Source organism: Leptodactylus fuscus, chromosome 2 (genome assembly GCF_031893055.1).
Source record: "Leptodactylus fuscus isolate aLepFus1 chromosome 2, aLepFus1.hap2, whole genome shotgun sequence".
NCBI classification, from domain to species: domain Eukaryota; kingdom Metazoa; phylum Chordata; class Amphibia; order Anura; family Leptodactylidae; genus Leptodactylus; species Leptodactylus fuscus.
In genome coordinates this window covers 236,442,292-236,455,070 of record NC_134266.1, presented here as the reverse complement: position 1 = coordinate 236,455,070, position 12,779 = coordinate 236,442,292, and the positions used below count along the sequence as shown (strand labels likewise).

The 12,779-nt window shown below is 44.4% G+C and overlaps 1 protein-coding gene across 1 annotated transcript in view; it reads right to left on the bottom strand.

Annotated features, from left to right (window-relative positions):
• Positions 1 to 7,225, bottom strand: part of PFKM (phosphofructokinase, muscle) — a 50,854-nt gene extending 43,629 nt beyond the window's left edge. The window contains exons 1-2 of the mRNA XM_075265884.1: positions 7,104 to 7,225; positions 1,502 to 1,555 (exon numbers count right to left, since the gene is read on the bottom strand). The gene's annotated coding sequence lies outside the window, so the exon portion shown is untranslated. The remainder of the gene's footprint in view (positions 1 to 1,501; positions 1,556 to 7,103) is intronic.
• Between the last annotated feature and the right edge of the window lie 5,554 nt (positions 7,226 to 12,779).

Sequence of the window (12,779 nt, the reverse complement as noted above, 5' to 3'; positions counted from 1 at the left end):
AGGAAAAACAATTCGCATGTAGGGATGAACATGGTCTGCAAGGATAGATGCATACTTGTGCTGATCCATCGTGCCTTCCACAATGATGAGTGCACCCAGATGGCTGATGACACGTGCCTTCTGCGATTGGTCATTTAACATTGACGTCAAAAGTAGGCGCTGGCCACATTAATATGACTGGACTGTGTACTTTACTATGAAGGTGTTGGAGTTGATGATTTGGCCTTCTGACAGCCCATTCAGTACAGATCTGAGTGTCTCTGTAGTTACAGACTACGGCCAAATCCGTGTGTAGTCTTTAGGGCTAGTTCACACGTGGGCAAAGGGGAGGTTTTTGACAGCGGAATTCGCTTCAAAAACCTCTCCTTTAACATGGTGGTCTATGTAGACCACTAGCTTTTTTTTTCCTCCTAGTGTTTTCCGCCTGAAGAAGCGACATGACCTTTCTTCAGGCGGAAAACGCCTGAAGAATTGCATAGAAGTGAATGGGAGGCGCGGTTTTCGCCTGCAGTTTCTATAGCACATATAGGAAAAAAAAACCCTAGCGAAAACCGCTAGCGAAAACCGCGTCAAAAACCTCGTCAAAAACCGCGTGGAATGCAAAAAACAGCGTGAAAAAAACTCCTCGAGGTTTTTTACCTCGCACAAATAAGCTAGGCGGTTTTCACGTGTGAACTGACCCTAAGACCTCCATACGCAAACAGAAATGCTGTCTAAACCGGACATTTACCTAATGTTAGGGGATGTCACAGGATCGACCTTTTAAATGTCAATGGCAAATCCTTTGGGTCTCTGTGTAGATAAGCCTCGGCTAGATACCTTTCCTCTCCCCATTAAAAACACATGCACACTTGGCTAAACTGTATGCATGTGTATGGTGTAGTCGGGAGGAATAGTTGATATAAGTGTATGGATAAGTGTACGGATACCACTACCCTAGATTCATGCCCACCATCCACCCATACTGCTACTGCCCATAGGTTTGCCAAAAGCAGACAGACCGCTGTGTATAGACGCTACACACAAAACTGTAAAGTATTTTTTAATCAAGAATATCTATAAAATAGATTTATTTTTTGTAATTAGCATAGTTATAAAAGGCCATGCACCCTTCAGGTTTATAGGGGGACACCAATTTAGTGTGGGCTATGTATATTATATATCAGCTGCTGCCTGATCTGACCACAGTTCTGATATTTTAGCTTCTGCTTGTCAATACGGAGGTAACCATAAGGGATTGTGATATAATAAAGACCGCTGTAGACTGATCTTGTTCTGATTTTTCATGGTTGCCATGTATTGATTGCTCCAATTGTAGCATGTAATCCACATCCTTTATGGTCACATGACCATTATTTCGAGCTTTGTTCCAAACAACGTATGGGTAGGAGGAGACCATGTCTGGGATGAGCGACAGCTGCAAATGTTTATCTGTGGCCGGTGAGAGGGACGTCCCCAACATAGAAACAGGTTTATTAGCAAAAAAAATCTATAGACTTACCGGTTTTTGTCTCACTGGGGTTTTCAGTGGTGAAGACTTGTTCTTCCGCGCTGTCTGATAATAAAAGCACAGATGTTCAGAATCCAGATATGATCTCCATTAGATATAAAATCCCTTGTCCTGAGCGATTTTCCAGCGTAATGCCATTTATGTTACCATTCTACTGATGACAGCTTTCATGACAACTGCGAGACTGGAAGCTAGACACAGACTTCACAGAACATGCTCGGGTAGAGAACAGACGCTGCTGTTCAGGAAGGTTCATGGCTGGCAGCATAGACAAAGAAAGCCGTGCTCAGTAATCTGGTCAGGTACAGCAGAAAAGGCGGCCACACACAAGACCCGACACAAATCATTCACAGTGAAAGAACTGGAAAGATCAAAATGACGTCTCAAATATTATTGGGGCCAATCCTCTTGAATTTAACCTCTTCATTTGTCTTACAATGCAAAGCTAACAAGATAAATGTCTGACAACACTACTATTAAAGGGGTTTCTTCATCCCAGACACTGCCAGAACCCCCGTGACCCTGAGAACGAAGCATTAGTTCAGTGCTGTGACCTTGGCTCTTACTACATGAGAAACTGCAGCCCGGCCCCTCCATTCTCTACATCGGTGGGGGTCCTGCTAGTACAGTAAATGCCCCATGTAACTCTATGAATGCCCTATTACTGCCATGATATTAGGTTCACGACACCAGAATTATTTTATAACAAGTTATCAACGATGCCTTGGATTGTATGACCCCCACTATTGCCAGGACAGGGGTCCCCCATTTTACCCTGTTTGAACATGTCCTCCTAACTTATTATTACCCTGTGACCTGAAAAATACAGCAGAAGCAGGTATAGGACCTCAGTGATGATGGGAAGAATTAAAAAGCGATCATCTAATAGGTTATCTTGGAGACAACACTATGGTGGATAATGGCAAAACACAGGGAGTCAGTCTGTAGAAAAAAACAATATAGTAATGGCATTACCTTGTTGGGCGGCTTCTGCACTTTCCAAAGACGCCTTTCTTATTATTCCTTGCGGCTCCATTTTCACGGAAATCAGGATTTTATTATTATGTAAAAGGACTTTAGGAGAGTTTTGTCTCCTGCTGCGGCTTCACTCTCTGCAATAGACAATTGTCCCTAACTGCAGGCAAAGTGTGACAAAGTGGAAGGATGACACTGGTGGAATGAAGGTGGAGCTGGTTAGGAGATATGGGCGGGAGAGAGTAAAGCCCTGGCAAGAGAAGAAAGGCCCCTAAAGCTCGGTTCAGCTAACTTGTAGAAGAATAAAACACTAATTGTCAGGACAATGGAGCTGCAAAGCAGAATAAGAAAGACATCTTTGAAAAGTATCTTTGAAAAGTGTAGAAGCCACCCTATAAGGTACTGCCATTACAGACCAGGCTTGCAAAATGGAAAAACTCTGACAAAGTACTGTATTTATTCCTCTGCAGCTGACTAGCCATGGTGAAATCATTGCTGGTAATCCTCTTGCGAAGTACAATACAAGTATAGTGAATCCTGCATTTCAGCTGGTTACCTATAGTACAGAGTGAAGCCCCTAGCATGAGAGGAACATGTCTCTAAAGCCCTATTCAGCTGTAGAAGAAGAAAAGGATTCTGATTTTCATGAAAGCTGCAATGCTGATAAAAAAAGGCATAAAGGCGTCTTCTACACTTTCCAAGGTAATGTCATTAGTCTTATACCGCTTTTCCTACTGACAGACTCCATTTAAAGTAATTTTCTCATATTTTTATATCCATGACCTATCCTCAGGATGGGTCATCAATATCAGATCGGTCGGTGGAGTGACTCCCATCACATTTACCCATGTAAATGCAGAACATTAATGTCATTCACTTGACTGGGACTGAGCTACAGATTTTTAGTATTTCTTATTGTTTATTTATATAGCACCATTAATTCCATGGTGCTTTACATTTGGGGGTTACATACAATACACAGAATATACAGGTAGATATAATACTAACAATGACTGACTGGCACAGTGGGGTAGAGGGCCCTGACTGAGAGGGCTTACAATCTATGAATGAACCACATGACTGGTGAATGCGACGTCACAGCTTGGCCAAGCACTCGCATTCCCACAATCAGCTGGGTTTCGGACCCCACTAATCTAATGGTGCTTTTTTTATTGCAGCAGTGCTACAGATTTTCCACAGATTTCACCCTTGCAAAGGCTGATACTTGCACTTGAAAATCTGCAGCATATACTACTAATATTATAAAGGTGAAAGTTTGTGAGTTTGGATGTTTGTGTATTTGGATGTTTGTTCCTCAATCACAGCCAAATGGCTGAATGGATTTTGGGGAAATTTCACACACACAAACACATTGCCCAGGAAAAGGTAATAGGCTACTTTAAATGTGGGTCACTCAGCCCAAATCGCCACCGTGACCCTCCAAAGAATCCTCCGGCTGGGCTGTAGCAGCTGACATTCCGCCAGCGCTTGTCCACGCACCTCCTATTGGTGCATGGTAGTCTGTGTGCGGGCTCTGGAACCAGAGCTGCGGCACCATAAGTTGGGGGCTGAAGGTGGGCGTGCCGATTCAGCAGGGACACAGTGAGCAAGATGGCGGCAGCCTACATGGTCCCGGCACCGCAGCTATCCCAGCCCACCTACACACTTCGCGGACGGCTAAGGAGGAGGCTGCTGCACCAGACACACCACATAACAGGTCAGTGCAGTGGGTACAGGGGGTTGGGGAGGGGGTGTCCCGGGGAGGGGGGGGGGGGAAGTGTCCCTAGGTCAGTGTCCCCAGGGATCAACCACATTCCCCAGCTTCAAGTCCTCCCCCTACATCGGCCCCAGTGTAGTTGGACTCACCTTGCCACGCTCCCCTGCCTATCTCTCTGCTCTCTCACTGCACATAGGTGTCGGGCGGCTGGCTGCGTATGGCAGGTAGACTGCAATAGAGGCGCCGGTATTCTGCAATGCACTGCAGATTACCGGCGCCCCTATTGCAGTCTACCTGCATTAGCGAAAGACTGACAGGCCAGGGAGGCAGCGCAAGGCTTCTGGCTGTCATAGCAACCTGATGCCGGTCCCCGCTCTGCCTCATATATGCCACACGCAGCCAGCCGCCCAACAACTATGTGCAGTGAGCGAGCGGAGAGAACGGCGAGGGAGCGTGGCAAGGAGAGTCCAACTACACTAGGGCCGATGTAGGGGGGGGGGGGGGGGACATGAAGCTGGGAGCAGAGATGGAGGGACAAGAAACTGGGGGCAGAGATGGGGGGACAAGAAACTGGTGCCAGAGATGGGGGGACAAGAAACTGGGGGCAGATGAAGGAGGGGACAAGAAACTGAGGGCAGATGAAGGGGGACGACGACAAGAAACTGGGGGCACAGATGGGGGGGGGACAAGAAACTGGGGGCAGAGATGGGGGACAAGTAACTGGAGTCAGAGGTGGGGGGGCAAGAAACTGGGGGCAGAGATGGGGGACAAGAAGCAGGAGTCAGAGGTGGGGGGGCAAGAAACTGGGGGCAGAGATGGGGGACAAGAAACTGGGGGCAGAGATGGGGGGACAAGAAAGTGGGGGCAGAGATGGGGGGACAAGAAACTGGAGGCAGAGATGGGGGGGGACAAGAAATATAAGCGGTTCAGCACCACCGTCAACCCGCAGACGAAGTCGCGGGTAACTGCTAGTAGTTAATATGTTGAAGATGTCAAATCTATACGACAGGTCATCTTCTGTGCTTTATTCTGCAGTGCATGGGTGGGTTTTCTTAAAATACTATCCAATTTCTTTTTAACCATAAAATGCAGCAGGTTCTCTGCACTGACGCTTCATGAAGAAATTCTGTAGAATTTTGGTCCTGTGGAAATATACCCTTAGTTCCTATGTAGTTATTTGGGAAGAATCCGTGGTTGTGGCTTTTGACAGTCGCGGCGAGGGATTGTCTTGATGCAGACATTGCGGCAGTTTCCGCGGCGGAATCCGTTTCATAATAGGGTAGGCTGCTTCTTTTTTCCGCGAGCAGTATTTGCGAAATGACAGGCTCCCAGTTAATTCGGTTATTTGACCCGGATTTTGACTACATGTGAACTAGCACTTAGGGAGCATTTACACGTAGGAATTTGACGCTCAATTTGTCAAGCTGAAGATTTTTGCTTCAGGAATTTGAAGCAGATTTTTTTCTGCTTATCAAAAACAAACGTGGATTTTGACACTGAATTTGAAGCAGATTTTGACTCTGAATTTGAAGCAGCGTGCCACTGCATTTTGCCTTATTGGGCAGAGCCAAATTTCAAAGTCCGAGAGAAGATTTTCACAAATTCAAAGTCAAGTTCTGAACTCAATTTCACACCAACGGAAAAGGTGTATTTTCCGCCTCACATTCATTTCAATGGGAGTGTTTGGGTGGAATTGCCTGAAGAACGAGCAGGACGCTTATTTTTATTGCTAGCTGAAAAAATGATCTAGTAAAAAAAACGCTCATACAGAGAATGAGAGCCTGGATATGTATGACTGGTGCCGTTGGCCTCTCATTTTCCATTCAGCAATTGCTTATAGGGCATGTAAAGAAACTCCCGGTGGCCGTACGCTATATTCATACAATAGTGAATAATGACCATGTGACTTTTTTTTTAACGGACATTAAATGGCAGCATTAAATTAAATGGGGACTACTATTACAGAACATCAAAACAAAGGTCAAGCCCTATTTTTGTCTGTATTCATGGATTCCCTCCATACACTCAAATCTATTGGAGATTCGTGAAATGGGTTGTCCCTCGGGTGCACGAAAGACATTTTTCGCAACTCTTTTGCCTTGGTCGTGTGAATGTAGCCTTACTCTCCACCTATCATACAGGTGAAGAGTCCATTGGAGTATATGTCCGTGCAGTAGAAGAAACAGTATGGAGTCTAGCTATTCATACACAGGTGTACACTCAAAAATACTCAAAATTTTTTTCCGGGCATTCATCACGTGCTAACATTTTTTTGTCTTGAGTATACATTATATCAGGAACAGAGTTAGGACAAACGTAAGATACTCCAAAGCACTTTAACCCAAAAAGCTAGAACATGGCAGAATATATAAAAACAAGCATGCTGGAAAATCGTAATGAAAGAAACAACATGAATACAGCTGGTGAAACTGAATTGGAAACAACATCAGAAAAGTGTCAGAGAAAACGTTGTGTGATATTGGCGGGAAAAGTTAAGTCGTAGCTGGAGAGCTGCGCCATATTCCTGAAAAGGTGTGTGCCGTGTTAAGGTTTAGTATTAGTTATTACGTCCCAAGATGTAAATAAAAAATTCATGAATTTCATTCACTTACGTCGTGCATTTACCGTAGTTACTGTAATAAAAACTGCTCCGCAAAACATGCAGGAATTCAAGCCACAAGCTGCAATGCATCCATTACTTTACACAGCTTGGAAAATTGTAAAGTGAATATCAAATCTTTTGAAATACATGTGCATTTATTGTGACTCCCGGTATTGGAACATAATGCAATAAGCCTATATACCATATACATATATGCAACACCCTGCAAAAAGGCTTCCACATTATCAAATGGCATGCAAAGATTATATACAGGTGAAAGACACTCATAATCTACTAACCAGTAAAATTCTTCTTCCTTCTGTGGAGCTGAAAAAAGGTGAAGAAGAAGTAGATTCCTAGTGAGACGGTGACCGAAATTACAAGTTTGATTAAAACCCTATCAAGTTCAATGGCAGAACACATAGCCTGTGGCGGCAGTCATTGCTCATTGATATTTATAGCAGAAGCTATGAAGCAGGCAGCAGCTGCTGGAAAAGCCCCTCCTACTGGTGAGACGCGGCATAGCTGTGATATTGGGGACATGCCTTGTACAGCTGAAATAGCCCTGGAATAACCCTAGCACAAGTCCAAGCACAGCAGCCATTGAAGTGATACAGCACTTTTAATAAATGCTGCAAAGCAGAGTTCTTGGTAACATTTTATTTGTTACAATTCTACATACATATAATTAGTATGATTTTTGTTATAACTAAGTTCGTACAAATTTATAATTTACTAGTAATATGTTGTAAAGTACCAGAAGTTGAGTAAACTAGTATAAATAGTTTGTGGTAGGGCTTGGTAATTTTGCTTCCAAAAAAAAAAAATAAAAAAAAATCTAGATTTTTAAACTATTGGATTATTTGTAGAAATGAGCGAACAGTGAAATATTCGAGATTCGTTTTGAGTAGAGCCTCAATATTCGACTACTCGATAGAATCCCATTATAGTCTATGGGAAAAAAAATGCTCATTTCAGGGGACACCACTGTTCGACTAAAGGACAGTCACCAAGTTCATGAGTAGCAGGAGGAGAGTGTTTAAGAGGAGCGCTGTGCAGTTAAAGCGCACGGACCCCATTATAGTCTATGGAGTCCGTGCGCTATAACTGCGCAGCGCTTGCAGTTGCGCTGATAAAAAGTCAGCTCCCTCGTAACCGCAAGCTGCCAGCTCTCCCGACTAGCAAAGACGAGCCTGCGGCAAATCAACGCTGGTTCTGCAGCAGGCTCGTCCTTGCTAGTCGGGAGAGCTGGCAGCTTGCTGTTACGAGGGAGCTTACTTTTTTCTCATAGGAATGCATTGACCAGCGTTGATTGGCCAGTGTACAGCATTCAGCCAATCAACGCTGGTTCTGCCGGAGGCTCGTCTGTGAGGAGCCGGAGTCTAAGATCGGACCACAATGGAGACTGCTGTAGTCTGATCTTAGACTCCGCCTCCTCACAGACGAGCCTCCGGCAAAACCAGCGTTGATTGGCCAGTGTACAGCATTCAGCCAATCAACGCTGGTCTAATCATTCCTATGCGAAAAAGTCAGCTCCCTTGTAAGAGCAAGGCTGCCAGCTTTCCTGACTAGCAAGGACGAGCCTGCTGCAGAACCAGCATTGATTTGCCAAATGCTATACACTGTATAGCATTCAGCCAATCAACGCTGGTTCTGAATCGAATATTTAGTGCGAATAATGAGTAGTATTCGATTGAGTACGAATATTTTGAATACCATAGTATTCGACCGAATACCTACTTGATCGAATACTACTCGCTCATCTCTAGTTATTTCCCATATTAATCTAAAAAACATCAACAAAAAAAACAACACAATTCAGAAAGGCATTGAAAGCGCTGGATATATTTTATGCAGGCTTCCTGGTCTTACACCCAACTATGATTAACCACAGTGTAGAGACAGTCCACCATAGTTGCAATGTCATCCCTGGGTGTATCCACCACCAGAAATGGCAGCACATTGCAGCGCCCCAGGTGCAGAGTTCTCATATATGTTGTTTCCTACACTGACACACAGTGACAACACCTGAGAATCAAATAATGAACTTCATATAGTTTGCCCAGGATAGAGCTTCCCAGGCTCCGCACCCTCCAGCATGGCTATTACTATGGCACATACATAATGCCCAAAAGCCTCCTCCTACTTAAGTGATTGGAAGTCACTTGAGTGCCATCCAGATAAACCCTACTGACACCAGAGTGCCAGGGTATAGCGATATAATGCCCTCTTTTCCTACCTTTGATGAACATCCAATACCTGAATGAGAGGTTGTGGAGCAGTGCACTGATGTGTTCAGCTAATTGAATTTTGCTGATAAGGGCTGAGACAGGGAGTCTGTTACCTCTGTATGTAAGAACAGACCTAAAACTGAGTTTATTGCAAGCTGACTCTTGGTCCTGTATGTAGCATGTAAATTTGGGATTCTCATCACCATCAAATCCAGCTCTGCTACATCAGCTTCATACTGTGCATCTTCCAGTGATATGGGCTCGTTCACACGGGCACAGAGGGGGCGGATTATGGCGCAGAATCCACATCATAATCCGCCCCCTCACAATGCTGGTCTATGGAGACTGCTAGCGTTTTTTTTTTTTCCTAGTTCCTGAAGCGTTTTTTTTCCGGGCCAAAATACACCACATGGTATTCACGTATGAACTAACCCATACTGTGCTAATTTATTTACAACCATCCCTCATTACTGACTGCAAACATGTACTGCTATGAAGAGAGATAGCAGAGCTGGATTTGTCTGGGAGATAGCGAGTCAAACCCTGCGATTCAATTTACTGAGAAAACCAGGAAGTGAACAGAGCACACAAGAATACAGCCTGCAAGTTGGTGAGCGGGGAAAACCCCTTTAAGATGCGTACATAGCAAACCCTACAGATGTTCTCAGCAGGGTTGGTAACCGGCAGGTGGTTGCACACAACATAGTCACAATAAGGGTATTTTCACATGGCATAAAATGAAGAGGAAATCCCTTTCATTTTCCTCCTGTGGTCTAGCCGTGACGAGATGCTTTTGCGGTGCATTGACATTCCGTTGTGGCTTCTCGCTGCTGATTAGGCCCAAATGAATCAGCAAGGAGTCTTGAGACGTGGAATCCATGGCAAGATGGAGCAGGACACTTCTTTTTTACTCGTCCTGCTGCGATTTCAGAAGTCTGCCCCAAATGCGGGGGTGAAATCCGCAGTAAAAATATGGCTCCCCGAAACAGCTCCTGAGTCGTCTCGTTGGTCAGGGTTTTCAGGCGATTACGGCCTCAAAACCCTGACCAATAAACTGTGTGTGTCAGCAGCTGAATGAAGTCCTCTGCTATTCAAGATTCAATATAATTTGTAACTTAATAATTGAATTCTATGTTCTTTCCATCCTTAGGAATCCAGTGGGTGGTCCTAACCAGAGACTGATAGCCTTTGGTCTATGACTGTACATGTGAAATGGCTTTCAGTCTTAGGTTACAACTGTCTACAAGACTTCATACTGCATGTTTAATGTGACAGGATTCCTACCACCTCCCCCAAGCACATTCAGCTGCTACCATTGCACTACAGAACAATGGCTTACATAACAAATGTATGTTTTTACTTTTGTAAATTTGGAGAAAAACAACTTTGATGTCTTATACAAATGGGGTGATTGGTGCACTGGGGGCGGGCCTTCAGTTCGGGGAGCAATGCTCTTGCTGCTCATATAGGATGGATGATAGAACATTGGAAAGGTCAACTTTCACTCCCCAGGATAGTGCAGGCAGAAGCTGGTAGGGTTCTGAGATGCTAGAGAAGTTCTCCAGGGAGCCTAAAATTCACTTCCAGGGTGTCATTTGTATAAAACTTTTACTCCAAGTCTACAAAAGTGGCATACATAACAAAAGCAGGTTGTCTATGACTGTAATGTTGTGGCAAAGTTGGAAATGCTTGGGAAAGGTGGTAGAATCTAGTTACAGGAGGTGTACTCGGGTATAAAATATGGCCTACTTCTTTGTTTAAGGAAGGGATATCACATCCGGTGGTCACATGGCCATGCTGCAGCTCAGCCTTATTCATTTTAATGGAACTGAGTTGTAGTATTACCCTGAGACCACGTGACCTAAAGTCACTTTCTGAATAGAAGAAAGCTGCCATGTTTTTCAATTCTGCGCAACCCCTTTAAAGATCACTTGCACTGTACATAATCTCCTTGAATTGCTGTCTGTTGTCAGGTTTTTATTACAGGGATTAAATGGATGGCGCTGTGCTTGGTGAGTACGGAGAGCGGCGCAGTACTCACATCTTCAAACTGGTAATCGGATCAGGTGGCGAACGCTGATGAGCTTTAATTTATGACCAATCCTAAGGATAGGTCATCAATTATGTAGCCTGGAATACACCTTTAACTATTATCATTTGTTTAACTTTTTTTTTTAAATTATTTTAGAAAACAGGGTGACAAACTATCATTGGTGAATGCCAAGCCTTTTACTTTGTTCAATAATCAACTCGTTCTGAAGATATCGTCACATAAATAGCCAAATTTGCCTTTCTAGACCATAGAAACATTGTGTGACCATACAAGGTACCTCAATGATCTAACACAGACCTGGGCAATGTGCGGCCCGGGGGCCACATCCGGCCCTCTGACTGCTTCTGTCCGGCCCGCATAGCTAGTGGAAGGTTTTTCAAGGACCTGTGATGATGTCATCACAGCCTATCACCAGGATAGGCTATGACTCGTTAGTGGGCGGAGCCACACGGGACTGTGCGCTTGCTGCAAGCTGCCGCTAATGGGGGCTGCTGGATGATAAAGAAGAGAGAAGAGACAGCATTTGTGAGCAAGAGGGGGGAACTAGGGGCAGATGTAGGGGGGGGCAGTTAAACTGAATGCACATGGAGGGGGGACATTAAACTAGGGGGCAGATGGAGGGTGACATTAAACTGGGGCAGCTGGAGGAGGATATTAAGCCATGGGGGTAGCTGGAGAGGGACATGTCTGCCTCTAGTTGCCCCCAGTTTAATGTCCCCTCTAGTTTCTGCTGGTTTAAACTGGGGCACAAGGAGAGGGACTTAATACTGTGGGACATTTGGAGGGAAACGTTATAATGTGTGTGTGTGGGGGGGGGTATAATGTTAGGGTGACTGTAGGAGGATTTTACTTTGTGGGGCACATGGAAAAATGATTGAGAATGGGCAGAGTCAGCGGACAAGTGGGTGGAGCTAAATTTGCCACAACGCGCATGGCCCTCTAGAATCGTTACAATTTCTCATGTGGCCCCATGGGAAAATTAATTGCCCACCCCTGATCTAACACAACAAGGCAGTTAAAGGGACTTATTTTCTATATAATGCAGATAGGTCATCACTATCATGGTCTCGGACAACCACTTTAAGGGTCCATTCACACAGCAGAAAATGGTGAGGAATTTGGTGTGGAATTTCAGCGCTGAAAAAAAAGCCTCCCATTGACTTCAATGGCTTCCTTTTTCTGCTAACAGTAGAATTCAATGGGAGGCTTTTTTTTCCAGCGCTGAAAGGGTAGGCACCATGGTGAATTTATGAAGGGTACAAGCTGGATGCACAAGTTGGAGATATCGGTATTCAGCTCATTTGGTGTGTCACTATTAAAAATAGAGATTTTGGCTAACAGCTATTCCTACCATTTTCCCTGGTCATCCCCATACACAAGCATGTTTTTAAAGCGCTGAAACCATAAGCTACTGTCTGTGTGAACAAGGACTGGGCATAACAAAATCTAGCATGTCCAATTTATTTACTTTATTCTTTACTCGCCTGTTCAATTTGCAATGGGTGGAGAGTTGGGAAACAGCCATACACCAACATGGTGTTTGGCAGACATTCATCTAATACATATACCTACTCTCAATGCTTAGAAACAGTGAATAAGAACAACCGATGGACGGCTCTACCCACTAAATGCACTGACTACATAACTGAGGGAGACGTTCCAAGTGCCCTTTATAATGCATGTTATTTCTG